Below are 12,411 nucleotides of genomic sequence, written 5' to 3' on the forward strand. Positions count from 1 at the left end.
AAAAAAAAAACCCAAAAAACAGGAGGCTGGGTGCAGTGGCTCACACCTGTAATCCTAGCACTTTGGGAGGCTGAGGCAGGTGGATCACTTGAAGTCAGGAGTTAGAGACCAGCCTGGCCAATGTGATGAAACCCTGTCTCTACTAAAAATACAAAAAAATTTAGCCAGGTGTGATGGTGTACAACTGTAATCCTAGCTAGTCAGGAGGCTGAGTTGGGAGGATTGCTTAAAACTGGGAGGCGGAGGTTGCAGTGAGCCAAGATCACGCTGCCACTGGGCATTCCAGCCTGGGCAACAGAGACTCTGTCTCAAATAAATAAACAAGCAAATTAAAAAAGTAAAATTTAAAAAAACAGGGCCGAAATTCTGTAAGACCTAGGAAGTTTATGGAGCAATCTCAGAGCCTCTTTATATTAGGTGATGAGAACAAATGCTACTTCCAATCCCACATTGTCTGCTGGCTCTTCTCTTCAGTTGTCACTCAGGAGAAGCATAAGAACGATGAGAGTCACCAAGGGGGTCTACTAGTCTATGGTGACACCAGGAACTTATTTAATCTCTTCGGGTCTCAGCTGTCTCATTTGTAAAATGTGGGTTTATGGTGAGTGTTAAATGAAATAATGCATACAAAATGCTTAGCACTGTCTTGGCACCCCCAAAACATTAGTTGAAATTATAAAGGAAGCAGGAGAAACCAGTATTTGCAGTTCCATCTTTCTTGGCATCTCAGGGCACCTTTTCTCCTGGCTTCAAGGTGCTAGGATGCTCAGGTGCTCTAAATTGATACCCACAGGGCAGGGCGGAATAACTGCGATGGATTTCCACCAAAGAGCCAGTAGAGGGAGCTCCAGAGTAAAACTGTTCTCTGTTGCACATTTCCTTCATTTCTCTATAGAACAAATCTCTGCCCAGAGGCCACAGGCTTTTTCTCCACTAGCAACCTTTACTTAGAGAGAACTGGAGACCTCAGCACAGGACCTGGACCCAGGTCTGCTTTCAGATAACCCAGGTGTTTTTGAACTTTAGAGACATCATGAGTCCCATGCCTAGGTTCAACTCTTGGGTTCCATTTGCAAGATGAACTAGAATGGATGGTTCTTAGGGGGTTGGTCCCAAGAGATCTGAGGCTGGAGCTGGAGCTTTAACTTTCTCTGGCCCTTGGATTTTGAATGTGTTCTAGATTTCCAGTTATTTTCTTCCCACAAATATTGAGAGTCGCAGCCATTAAAGGACCTTATTATAAACTTTTTATAGAAGAATCATGGAGCCTGGATAACCCTCCTCTCCCAAAAAAGGATTTGCAGCATGATAGTGGTACATCCCACTTAACAGCAACAGGATGAAGGAAATCATTCTTGCCTGCTCTCAGGAGCCTTTAAAAACACATCTGATAACCTAAGTGATGGACACGGAATCCTTCTCAGACAAAAGACCTAACTAACATGGCTGCCAGAAAGGGAGCAAGATAGATTCTACTGAGGCTCTGAACCAAGTTTTTCCGCAGTCCCTTCCCTGCTGAAATTCCTCAGGTTAACTAGTTGGCTAACCTATCAGGGCACAGATATTATTATTATTTTAAATGTTCTGGGCCAGGCGCTGTGGCTCACGCCTGTAATCCCAACACTTTAAGAGGCTGAGGTGGGTGGATCATGAGGTCAGGAGTTTGAGAGCAGCCTGGCCAATATGGTGAAACCCCGTCTCTAATAAAAATACAAAAATTAGCTGGGCGTGGTGGTGCACGCCTGTAGTCCCAGCTACTCAGGGAGCTGAGGCAGGAGAATCGCTTGAACTTGGGAGGCAGAGGTTGCAGTGAGCCAAGATTGCGCCACTGTACTTCAGCCTGGGTGACAGAGAGAGACACTGAAAAAAAAAAAAAAAAAAAAAAAAGTTCTGGCTCACAGTTAATCAATGCAATAGTAGGAGCCCCAAGAGATGACGGGAGATCTTTCTGGTCTTTCTTACAATTAACGTTTGCTCACTGGTTGATTTTGATTAGCAGTGGCCTGGCTTCTTGTTAGGTACCCAAGAGGTTCTGTGTTCACCTACTTACAGGATACATAGTTCAGAAGGAACCCAGAATAAGGGAAAGACTTCCCATCCAGGGAGGTTAAAATAGTTTATGAGCGCTCCTCACCTCTCTTCTGCTGGTATGATATCAAGAGTAACAATAACTAATATTTATTGAGCACTATATTTATTAACCTCAGGTACTGTGCAAAGAGGTATGTATGTATCATCCCACTCAATCCTAATGGCAACTCAATCAAACAGTTCCTATTACAATTTCTACATTCAAGTTGAAAACCTGAGGCTTAGAGAGGTTAAGTAACTTGTCCAAAGTTAAACATAGCTGTTAAATGTAGAAGCTCGTATTTGGAAATACAAAGCGTCCCCTCTTTGGGCCCTGGCTGGGTTCCCCAGAACAGACAGAAGTGGAGTTTCATTCAGCACTGGGAGAAGTTTCAAAGGGTCAGGGAACCTGAGCAGTGGGGCACACCTTGTTAAGTCCCAATCGGGACTGATGGAAGAAGCATCTGATGTTCCTTCTCATTCATTGTCTCATTTCCACAGGGCAAGCACAGCCTGTCTGAGGAGGAAACAAATTCTAGGATGAAGCTTTTTACCTCTTTTTCATTTTCTAAGATGACCTCTCAGATACCTTGCCAAGACACACAGAATAAAAGGGAGTCATTACATCTTTGGAAAATGTAGTGGACTTTCATAATTTGGGAATGAGTTATAAGACTGACAGCTGGGACAGCTAATTTAAGAGTAGAATTCTTCAGGTCCTATACCTTAAAGGAAAAGACAGTCTTCAGGAACTGCCATTAAGACTAATCTGAGGGTAAGTAATGGATTTTCTCAGTATCTATAAGCCATCACTCCATCTACCCTTACTGTAAATGTGCTGGGCTCTGTTCACCCACCTCTGGTTAAGGGTCAGCGTTGACCCACTGAGGTTTGGACCAGCTAGGGGAGGCAGAGGCTGTATAGTTCACATCACAAGAGGCACCTCTCTTTCATCATGGATGACAAAGACCCTGCCTTCAATCCTCTAATTAGCTTGGCTGCTCCTATTCATCCTCTGCTTCCTGAGGTCAGTGGAGGGAAGCTGTCCAGTGGGAAGGTGGGCTTCTGATTGCATGAAGGAGAAAACATGAAGGAGCCACTGGTTTGAAGGGCCTTACGACCACTGATTATAAAAAGAAAGACTCAGCCCATCCTGGCCTGTCCTCTCATCCTCATCCCTCATCTCTAGAGCTATTACCAAATGCTTTCATTCATGGAATAACTTGCTGCTCTAGGCCACCAGTATTAGCAAATATATGGGCTCCAATTGACCTAAAATAGTATGTTAAATTACAAGTCACAACGCAACTTTGATCTAGACTGTAACTCAAGAGAATTATTAATGTTTTGATAGGATCTGGGGCTCATGCATAAGGAAGGTTCATTCTGGTCTGGGATTTGTGGTCCAATTTGCTTCCAAACCCCGATATGAATGAATGCATCAATCCCTCAGTGGTGACCAGCCTTCACCATGCTGCCACTTGCATGACATAGGTGGTTAAGTCTTAAAACCTAGCAAGTCCGACAGCTTATAAACTAGCAAGTTAATGTAGAGTGGGAAAAACTCCCTTGCTTTGGGGAAGTGGCTAAAGTGGGGTTTTCAGGGAAGGAAGTGGCTATTTTGATCTTCCCTTGTCCCTTGTATCACCTCCCCAAACCACTGTCGTTTTCTAAATCTATGCAAATATGGAGAAGTATGTAAAAGTAAATAACCTTTGTAGTCAATTGGGATCCTAGCTCCTGCCCCAGACTGAGGCTAGGATGAGGCTACTCCCTGCGGAGAAGGTCTCTGACTCTCTAGTTCTTAATACTCAAGAGGTCAGGGTAAGTCCTGTAGTTCTAGGACCCATGCCCTCTAACATAATCAGCCCATGGATTCCTAATGGACTGAATTGGGCCAGGCACAGTAGCTCACACTTGTAATCCTAGCACTTTGGGAGGGCAGGAGGATTGCTTCAGCCTAGGAGCTTGAGAATTGCCTGGACAACAGTAAAAAATCAAAACAGCCAAGCATGGTGGTGTGCACCTACCCTTCAAGGTTGTAGTGAGCAATGATTGTGCCATTGCACACCAGCCTGGGTGACAGTGCAAGACCCTGTGTCTAAAAAAAGAATCAACTGCTGTAAAACATAAAAGAAGGCTATTCTTCTCACTAAATATTACTAATGACCACTGGGACTTAAACTCTGGATCTTTTTTTTAAAGTCAGGGTCTCGCTCTGTCACTCGTGTTGGAGTGCAGTGGCACATTCATAGCTCACTGCAAGCTCGAATTCCCAGGCTCAAGCCATTCTCCTGCCTCAGCCTCTGGGGTAGTTGGGTCTTCAGGCATGCACCACCATACCTGGCTAATTTAAAAAAAAAAATTTTTAGTGGAAATGAGTTCTTGCTTTGTTGCCCAGGCTGGTCTCGAACTCCTGGGCTCATGCGATCCTCCCACCTTGGCCTCCCAAAGCGTTAGATTACAATGGTGAGCCATTGAGCCTGGCCAAAACCTGGATCTTAACAGATGAAACTTGTTCTTTCCCAGTGGATACTTCTACACCAATTAACATACTCACATCAACTCATGGATGAAAGGATTCTTAACAGAAAGGGACATTGGGGAGGTAAATGTGGAATAGAAAACAGAAGGCTATGATGGCTTATTGTTCAGGTGAGGGCTTTATCATTGCATAACAACTCAGGATTGGTAAGGGTCCTACCAAAAGGAGAATGTGGACTGTTAAAAGCCTCTCTCACCTCTGGACACCATGTGCTACAGTGACAAGCAGCATCCATGTTTTAGTCACCACTGGATCCTCAGAATCTAGTGTATGGCCTTCCATAATGTGCCATACAGAAGTATTTGTTGAGTTCCTAATTTTAATAAGGCCTTAGGGACTAGGTAAGAGGTTTCTTTCTTCTGTCTTCCACTAGGGGATGAGGTCATTGAAACACAAGACCTGGGTGAAGAGTAGATAGTGATACTTGCCTACAGAGAATCACTAAGGGGCTTTCACAGCATTCAAGGAGGGCTTGGAACATCTATGTCAGCTGAGGGAAGACTCGAGTCTTGCCTGTAGGCTCCTGTGAGTCAAAAGGAGATAATCTTCTCTCACCCATACTGGAGGTCAAGACCTGTGCTAAACATCAATTGAGTCCCTTTCTCCTTACCTGAATGCCCTCTCTTTCAGGGTTAGGGACTTCTGGGACAAAAGAGTTGAGTTTCTAGTTGAAGTGAAAGCTCCAGGGAAGTTGCCCAGGCCCGTCCCTTACTTGGTAGGGCCAATGGCTTTCAGTAGAGTATAGGGGAGATAGACTTTACCCAGATCTCCCAAGGGAAGTCTTTACATATGTGGAAAAGTCTAAGAGGAACTTTGCTAACTTCAGAAAAAGAAGAATCTACCCGTTAGGAAAAGCATAGAGTAGAAATGCCATCCCACATCATGCCTCACGAGAAGATGTTCCCAAGTCATTTTTCTGATGCTTCCCTGGGCCAGAGGCACAATAGTTAAAATAATAATACAAAATAAAAGTAATAGGCATTTGCTATGTGCCAGGCACGGAGCCAAGCCTTGCAAATATCAACTCAATGAACCATAATAACTTTTTGAGGTAAGTACCCATTTTAAGTGCCAAGAAGCTGAGGCTTAGAGACTTTAAATAACTTATCAAAAGTCACATAACCAACCAAATATAGGAGCCAAGATTTAAATGCAGGCATGTTTGGCTGCAAAGCCTGAACTGTTCAGTTATACTGTACTCAGGATGCCAACCAGCCCATCAGAGAGGCCTCTGCCTATTTCTATTACTCAGTGAGATGGGAAAGAGAAGAAGGCAGGATTAAAAAAAAATTAATATCTGCCTTTGTGCACACACATATACACAAATACATGTGTCACTTACATATCTAGAGGGCTTTAGGATAAACCATCTCACTTCTGATTTCATTGTCAAAATAACCTTGTGGGGTAGCTGTTCTAATGTGAATACGCCCATTGTTTAGGTACGGTAAGTAGTTCAAAAAGAAGCTGAATAATCTTCCCAAGAACATACATCCACGTGGTTGCTTGAACTGATGTGGTTTGATGCCAAATTCATGTGTCTTTCACTATAACATAGTGCTACAATAATGAGATCTACTCTGAGCCAGTTAACATTTATTAAACACCCACCATGGGTCAAGCACGGTGCTAGGCTCATTTGTAAACAGTCAATAATTCCTCACTGACTGGACTTCCAGGTCACTACCCGACTGTCGCTGCAGCAGCCTCCAAGTCTGGTAAAGGTTTTATAAAAGAATAAACAAGAATAATTCTTCTTTTTTTCTAGTTACTCTCAGTAGCCTAGACCAAGGTAAGTATTTCTCAGAAGGGTGTTGGGGTCACCTGAAGGACCAGGCTAGAAAGAAAAGCTATATTAAGCCTGAAAAACACAACTCTCAAAAGCTCTCCAAGTCCCTGAACTAACGATGAAGGGTCGATAGTCTTCATTCTCTAGGTTGGATGCGTATTTGATGCTATTTTATTTACTCACTAGTCCGCCACTTCTCTAAGATGCCCTCTAGCTTTGCTTCCTAGTAGATGAGGAGCAAAAGGCAGTTGATGAAGGAAGGAAAACCTCTCTTTTTATTGGGTCCATCAGGAATGTAAGCCCGTCTTCCCCTTGACCCTTTAAGCACCAAACCCTGCTTCTTCCACATCAACATCAAGTGAATTTATTGCCGAAGTAATTTCTGAGAACTTGTCATCCTGGGCCAGGAGACCCCTGGGCAGACCTCATAGCAGTTGTGAGATAAACAAGAAGCAGCACTAAATAATTAGCACAATTATTCATGAAGCAAGCCAAATATATTTTATTGCTTTTAGGTGGTAAAACCTAAGTACAGATCAGTCAGGGTATCTGCTGGATGGAACCAAGCTTGAAAGTGGCGGGTGGGAATGGGAACCAATACTTAATCTGCATGGCCTGGGCCCTAAACCAAGGCATCAGTGGACCCAGAAGAGATCAGGAAATGAACTCTCCCTTCAAAGCTGTGACAGCGTCACCAGGAAGTGGTGGATGGTCACAGAGCGGTACTTGGTTAGAAGAGAAGAAAGCCCCAATGGGTCAAAAAATGAGGCTGCTAAAGTTTTTTGCTGCAGATGCAATTATTCGTGTGATGAAGGAAGATGAGTAATATGGTTTCCAGACTGAGGTCTGGGTTACTTCCTACTTCCTCCCGCCGGGATTGACTTGTGTAGTTGCAGTGCCCTGGGCTCAGGAGGGTTCCATGCTTGGTTTAAGATTCTATTGTTATTGTCTTGAACTCTTAATAATTTTGTCTTTGAACCCATGTTCGGTAAGTGAAGTCTACGGGATAATGGAGAATGTGTGTGCTCATCCATCGTTCCTGCCCCACAGTGCTGGCAGCGGCCTATGAGTACAGAATTCCAGTGGGAGCTCAGCGAGACACAGGGCAAGTAGAATGGAAAGGAAGCCTATGACTAAATAGACGGGGACACGGACAGTGCCCAGGGTCATGCTTTCTGTTTGAACCAGATGCTTCCAATGCAGAAGAAAGGCAGTGGAGTTCTAAGAAACACTAATGACTAACAGACTCTAGAGTAGCATTTCTTATGTTCCTTCCCTGTGTCTGCCAAACACCTATGCTGATAATGATGACACAGAAGGAGAGGTGAAGATGGAGCAATCCATAGCTATTTCTCACCAGCAAGCTGAAGGTGGAGCGCGCTGATACAAAGTGCTTGTATCAAGAAGTGAAATAAAAACAGTGGAGTTCATTTTGTTCAGCGTCTCCATTGTTCTGGTAAGACTGAAATACCTAGGCATATATGACCTATGAAATAATCATGTAATTTCGGTGATTCTACAAACTAGTTAAATGCTCTTGTGTTTACGTTTACAACTGGCATCACACAATATAAAGATGAATAGTAAAATTCATGCTAAAAATGTAAAATGTTTATTTTTCACTACATGAAAAAGAGAAAATAAAAAACCACCATGACAATTCTAGAGAGAGATTGTGGAAGAAAGACAACAGCATTATATTTCGGCACTTTCTTCCTGCTTTTGAACAAGGGGCCCTATGTGTTCATTTTGTGCTGGAGCCCGTGAATTATATAACCGGCTCTGCCCCTGCCCCTAGGTTTCTTTTGAGAAATAGGGCAAGCATCAGGGCTCATCCAAGGTGATGGAGATAAGTTGGACTTCATTCTCGCCATAAATGAGTAGACACCTGCTTGCTGCAATGCTCTCCAACGTCGCATGAAGGGGCAACTGACACTCCTGAATGAGTATGAGGAAACCCAAGGGAAATCCAGGTTCACCGCATACACTCAGGGACATCAGGTCCACCCCTAAACTGGTGAGGCATGTCTCAACTGCCATCTTCGGACTTGACAGAGAGGAAGAAGGTCTGTTTCCTCGTGTGTGTGGTTCATGAGCTGACATGTGGAGAGAACCCTGGGTACCCGCGTGCATACTGCTGTGGTCTTTGCACATATATGTGCATGTACACTGCACATGCATGTCTGCATGTGACAGGAGCTTGGGCACCTGGTAGAACCTAAGAGAGGTGGTCTTTCCATGGATCTCCAGAGGGAAGGCCGTCGGACGTAAAATACTTTTGAGGTGTTATCCTTCTGAAACTTGGTCCCCAGAGGACCATAGCTGAGAGCAGAGAGAGATTCTGATGGACTTGGAGGACTATGGAGGGCAGATGGCTATAATTTCAGAACCAGATTTTTTTTTTGTAATCACTTCCCCCACAACCTTTATATCAAAGGGAGACAAATACTTGTTGACTTAAGCAAAAAACAGAAACAATTTCCTTCTGAGAAGTGCAACACAAAGAAACCTGATGCTTCTGGGCTGTGGAAGACTCTCCATCCCCCTTCTTCCACTAGCTAAAAGATGGAGCAGGACCTTCAGGGATGTGGACAGTGGGTGTCAGGCCAGCTGGCCTGGCTGTACCCTACACCAGTAGGTCCAGGGATGGAGCCACTATCCATTCTGCTTTATTTAGTGAGACAGAACTGCATACCAACAGCAGGCTTAATCACGGTCTGGACCCGAATTTCACTTCCCATTTATTCATCTGTACTCCTTGCCTTTTGGTTATTTGGGGTGGGGGGTAGCAATGGCAAACTGATTCTATCTTCCAAGCACCCTCCCCACATCTCCCACATCCCTGCTGAAAAAGATTCCCTTCTCATGTTAATTTGATGACCCAGCCAGCTGCTCCCGCCCCCTCTTCCGCCCCCGCACCCCAAGCACAAAATTAAAAGCCACTACCTTACTCCTGCAGAATTAACATCCCCGTTCAGTGTTCAGTGGTCTTCTCAACTACCAGCCCAGTCCAAAGAACCCTCGTTACATTTCCAGGTTCATCTGAACTAGATATTCAAGTAGTGCCCCCAAACGGATATTTAAGGACCATGGAGGAGGGGGTATTCCCTCCTCCCCCTTGTGTTCCACCTCCCAGAAGTGGCTGCTCCTCAGAGTGGAGGTGATTCAGCTTTCCTAGAAGATCATTTGCAGGGGAAAAAAAAATTACAGTACTACAGCTGAGAGTGCTGCCTGCTTCCCTCGATGAAAAAAAAATCCTGCTCTCAGACACATGGAATTCCCATTGATGAGGTCTGGCCCACACCAGGCGCTGAATTTTCCCCATTAAACACAAAGCTCAGGGTGAAAGATGCGGGGGCGGCAGAAGGGAGAACGAAACATTTTCAACCTTTTCAGCCCTCTAGGGGATTTGAACTCTGGCCCCCAGGTCAAATGGCTGATGTTCAAAAGCCCCCTCTCTCCACCCCTCCACCTCTCTTCCCCAAGCTCCTTCCTAACAAAGAATGACTCTCTTTGCTACACACAATAAAGCCCTGGTGGATTTATCCAGATTAAAAAACCCCTTGAAGTCCCTGTCGAAACTAATCTTCTCAGGAGAAACACTTGTTGATAACCACCTCGCTTTGTGCAGCAGCAGGGAGGAGCTGGGAGGACCAGAACCCAACGGAAAAACTGGCCCGTGACCTCCCTATCATCACATGGCCCCAGGCACCACAGAATCCTGGACCTCAGAGAACGCCCCTCCTCCCACGACACACAAATATTCTGCAAGCCCCCGGCCCCATTTAGCTTCTCCACCTCAAGCTCCCCGCCCCATTTCAGCACCAGCCCCTCAAAGCCTGCAGGCCAGCCCTGAGGGTTCCCAGACTGACAGACCCTGGCTGAGCTCCAGCCTTTCCCTCCTTCTCTGCCGCCCCCCTCTCCCCAAGCTTTAACCCCTCACCCCACAGGGCCCAGCCTCTCGTCTTTCCTGCTGCAAACTTTGTCAGGAACCTTTTCAGGCGGTTTTCCTCTACACAACCAACCCTTAAGAAATCATGCATAAAGATTTCCCTCTACAGGTGGTTGTGAGCTGTAGCAGGTTTTGCTCTTGCAATGGAAACATTTATTTTAAATTTCATTTTGCCCACGAATAAGGTTTTAAACAAAAATGATTTTGCTTACACCCGCTAAAGACTTAGTATTTTCTCCAAAGAGTGGGGAGAAAATTAAGTTCTCTATGCAAGACGTGGTACCACTCCCATCACCACCACCATACCCTGCTTCTTTATCTCCCCCCCTCCCCACTTTGCTCTGACTTCAGGGAGCCTTTTTGGAACTAAATTTTCATGTGCAAAATAATTCCAAGAATTAAGACACTCAGTGAATGAGAATCAATCCAAGATACGGCCAAGTGGCAGAAGCCCATGTCCACTACAGAATACCCCTCCACCCTCCACCCCAAACCACAGAACACTAGGGTGGGGGGGAGCCAAGACGGCGTCCCCTCCCCAGCTTAACAGCACAGGATGGTCTTCAGCTGGCATGCCTCCTGCAAAAACCACACACGCAAGACCCCAGGAAAGCCTGCCCAAGAAGTCTAGGCAATTTGTACAAAGATAATTGTTCAGTGAAAAAGACAGTAATCATGGCCAGTCATACAGATCTACTCCTCCAAACATTCACCAACTGACATCATAAACTTTGCAAAAGCCAAACACAAGACAGTGCATGGTATAACCTACCTTGGCGAGCTCCTTCACTTTTTGTGCAAATGTTTTCCCTTCCGCATGCTTTACATAGATTTCTAGGGAAATTTGGAAGGACTGGTGAGGGGGTGGGGGGAGGTGAGGGAATGAGGGTAATATAAATAAGGAAGCATTTTAAATGCACCACGCAAAAAGCTCGGGATTTCACGTTGTGTGTCTCTGCACTCTTCCCAGAGCAAAGCAAAACAGTTCGCGTTCAGTGCCAGACTTGGAGGGAGAGGGAGAAGCGAGAGGGTGGGGGAGTGAGGGAGGGGGTGAGAGGGAGGAAAGAGAGGGAGGGGGAGAGAGAAAAAGAGGGTGGGGGATGCTGAAGGAGAGAGGGAGAAGAAGAGAAAGAAAGAGGAAATGAGAGAGGGAGAGGAGAGGGGAGGTAAGGGGAGAGGGAGGGAAGGAGGGAGGGAGGGAGAAGAAAGGAGGGGGAGAGCCAAAGGGAAGGAGGAGAGAGAGGAGGCAGCCCCCTCCCACGCTCCCACCCCCACACATTCAGGCACCTTCTGAGTAACTGATCAGAGCAAAGAACTCATCACCCACGTTTGAAAACCCCGTTTGGAACTAAGTCCCGATGCACACACACTCGGGTCTATTTATAGACAGACCCTAATGATATGTATTGCATTCTGAACGTAAATGTGTGTGTGTGCGGATTACATACGGTTCCTTTGACAGGTATGATTTTTTTTTTTTTTTTTGCACTGCAGTGCGTCTGATTATATCTGTTTGGATTTTCTTCTTTCATTTTTCGCATCTAGAAAACATGCATCAATTTCGAAGGTGTTCGGGAAAAATGGTGGGGGTCTCAATGCTTACAAAACCCTGGCTTTTTTCCCCCTGCAAAGCTGGGATATTTGCAGAGTTGAGGCTGTTTGAAAAGGCTCCAGCCCTGGCTCAGTGTAGCACGCCCAGTTCCAGCAGTGTGTGCTATTGACCTGCATTGACGTCAGTGCGTCATTAGGTCTCCCTTAGAAACACTGACTTTCAAAAATAGTATCAAATTAATTCAGTTGGAGCCTGGTGAAGAAAGGATACTAGCTGGAATCAGCCATAAAACTCCAGAATTTTCAGCCCTAGATCTCTTCTTCTTTTTCTAGGAGCCAAATAGAAATCAGATGTATGGAAAATGCCATTGATGGGATTTTTTTTTTCCTTAAGAAAAGAGACCAAATTAGATTGCAAAACCCAGAACTGCCTCTGTTTTTTTTTCTTTCCTCTCTTTTTTCTGATCTAAAAATAACCCCCTGCTTGAGCTGACTGCGGTATCT

The 12,411-nt window shown here is 45.2% G+C and overlaps 1 long non-coding RNA gene across 1 annotated transcript in view; it reads right to left on the reverse strand.

Annotated features, from left to right (window-relative positions):
- Nucleotides 1–11,414, reverse strand: part of LOC119471364 — a 13,722-nt gene extending 2,308 nt beyond the window's left edge. Inside the window, exon 1 of the long non-coding RNA XR_005200399.1 lies at nucleotides 11,129–11,414. This is a non-coding gene — a long non-coding RNA (uncharacterized LOC119471364). The remainder of the gene's footprint in view (nucleotides 1–11,128) is intronic.
- Nucleotides 11,415–12,411: the final 997 nt, after the last annotated feature.

Source organism: Cebus imitator, unplaced genomic scaffold, assembly GCF_001604975.1.
Source record: "Cebus imitator isolate Cc_AM_T3 unplaced genomic scaffold, Cebus_imitator-1.0 Scaffold58, whole genome shotgun sequence".
In the NCBI taxonomy this organism is placed as follows: domain Eukaryota; kingdom Metazoa; phylum Chordata; class Mammalia; order Primates; family Cebidae; genus Cebus; species Cebus imitator.